General features: G+C 50.1%; 1 pseudogene; it reads left to right on the top strand.

Annotated features, from left to right (window-relative positions):
- Positions 1-1184: 1184 nt before the first annotated feature.
- LOC146868326 (28S ribosomal RNA) lies at positions 1185-2118 on the top strand (annotated as a pseudogene; the record flags this gene model as incomplete).
- Between the last annotated feature and the right edge of the window lie 487 nt (positions 2119-2605).

Consider the following 2605-nt stretch of genomic DNA (forward strand, 5'->3'; position numbering starts at 1 on the left):
TGTGCGAAACAATTTCACATATTTCAGGTGCATGTCCTAAAACCAAGGACGTAAGGATAAAAAGGCATAACAAAGTGTTGGAATTGCTAATTGATAGAGCAAAAAGGTGTGGGTGGATGACATACAGGGAACCTCATGTCAAAAATAGTCAAGGTGAACTAAGAAAACCAGATGTAGTGTTCACCAAAAATGGTACTGCTGTAGTGGTTGATGTTTCAATTCGTTATGAAAACTCACAGAATTCCCTTGAATTAGCGTATGAGAGTAAACTTAAATACTATCAGGATCTATCACAGCAAATCAAAAATTTTACCAACTGTAAAACTGTAAAATTTCATGGCTTTATTGTCGGATGTCGGGGTATTTGGCCTCAATGTAATGATGTTGCTCTGGCTGATTTTGGTCTGCAAATGTCGTTCCCATTCAAGAAGAATGTTTGCCTGACTACTTTAATGGACACTCTAAAAATGTGCTAAGTATTCATGGACAATTAAATTTCAAGCCAAACACTGAGATGTACGCTATCGTATAGCACACATGTCACTTTTATAAAACGTATTAGCCTAAAATGTTGATTCACTAATATTTACATGTGGTTCAACAGTCACATAATAGTTAATAGTTGACACAAGAATTAGTATAGTTGTGGATTTTATAGATGTGAATTTTTATAGAGATGTATTTTCAAACTAGATATGCAATTAATAGATGTGTATTTTTTATAGTTGTGTGCTTATATTATAATGATTTAGATACAAATGTGTACATCATGACTGTTGAAACGTCTTGAATAAAAATAGGTCTCAAATAACTACATTCACATAGTCACTACATATTGCATTGATTATTGATGTCCTGCTAAACAGGACTGTTGGTAGACAATTTTATATTGTTGGAATAGTACTGCAGGGTGTACTATCTCTGGCCTATACGTGACCCCAGTTCCAGTGAGGACAGCTTAAAGTGTGGCTGTACTCCGGAGCGAACAAATGTTGTATTGTTAGAAGCAAAACCGATTTGACGCTGATGGGCAGCATAATAAACCAGAATGAGCCACCGCAAGGTAGTACAGATAGCCAAATGCCTCGTCATCTAATTATTGACGTGCATGAATGGATGAACGAGATTCCCACTGTCCCTACCTACTATCTAGTGAAACCACAGCCAAGGGAACGGGCTTGGCGGAATCAGCGGGGAAATAATACCCGTTGAGCTTGACTCTAGTCTGGCACTGTGAAGAGACATGAGAGGTGTAGGATAAGTGGGAGGCCCTCGGGCCGCTGGTGAAACACCACTACTCTTATCGTTTTTTCACTTACCCGATGAGGTGGGGGTGCGAGCCCCGTGGGGCTCTCGCTTCTGGCTCCATGTGCCCTGCTCCCGCCGTGCGCGACCCGCTCTGGGGACAGTGGCAGGTGGGGAGTTTGACTGGGGCGGTATACCTGTCAAACGATAACGCAGGTGTCCTACGGCGAGCTCAGGCTTTGGGTTTCAAGCAGGAGGTGTCAGAAAAGTTACCACAGAGATAACTGGCTTGTGGCGGCCAAGTGTTCATAGCGACATCGCTTTTTGATCCTTCGATGTAGGCTCTTCCTATCATTGTGAAGCAGAATTCACCAAGCGTTGGATTGTTCACCCACTAATAGGGAACGTGAGCTGGGTTTAGACCGTCGTGAGACAGGTTAGTTTTACCCTACTGATGATGTGTTGTTGCAATAGTAATCCTGTTCAGTACGAGAGGAACCGCAGGTTCAGACATTTGGTGTATGTGCTTGGCTGAGGAGCCAATGGGGCGAAGCTACCATCTGTGAGATTATGACTGAACGCCTCTAAGTCAGAATCCCCCCCAAACCGTAACGATACCGCAGTGCCGTGGAGCCTCGGTTGGCCTGGGATAGCCGGCCTCTCTCTGGGGGCCGGTGTGTAGAGCCGCTCGCTTGGGGAGCGGAGCGCGGACGGAAGGGGGCCGCCTCCATCGCCCTTAGTGCACTGCATGTTTGTGGGGCACCCGGTGCTAAATCATTCGTAGACGACCTGATTCTGGGTCAGGGTTTCGTAAGTAGCAGAGCAGCTACCTCGCTGCGATCTATTGAATGTCATCCTCTGAGCCAAGCTTTTGTCTCTCCGTGCGTGGGCGCCCGCAGATGCCCTCCTCCACCACACCCAGGGGTGGGTCTCTCTGCCGCCTGGCCGGCGGGAGGGACGCGGAGGGGGTAACGTGGGCCTGCGGGAGGCTGCCTCCACCACGTGCCCTCCGGCACGGGGGCCTTCCCCTCCCTGCCCCACCGGGGTGCGGGGATGGGGGCCACCATCCCTTACGGGTCGGCAGGGTGACCAGATGTCCTGGGGCGGCCGGGCCTCCCCTTCTGGCTGCTCCCAGGCAAGGCGAGCAGAGAGGCGAGCAGCGGCAGCCCCGGGGGAAGGAGCCTCCCAAGCGGCTGCCTCGGAGCGCCTGGCCACCCTTGCTGGACTGCAAGGGCGGCTGGGTACGGCACCCTCCCAGTCCATTTGGGCGCTGGGTCGTCCCGGGTCATCTGGTCACCTGGCTGCACGACCAGATAGCCCTGCGGGCCGGGCGACCAGTTGGCCCTGCGGGCCGGGTGAC

Source organism: Triturus cristatus, chromosome 1_2, assembly GCF_964204655.1.
Source record: "Triturus cristatus chromosome 1_2, aTriCri1.1, whole genome shotgun sequence".
Classification (NCBI taxonomy): domain Eukaryota; kingdom Metazoa; phylum Chordata; class Amphibia; order Caudata; family Salamandridae; genus Triturus; species Triturus cristatus.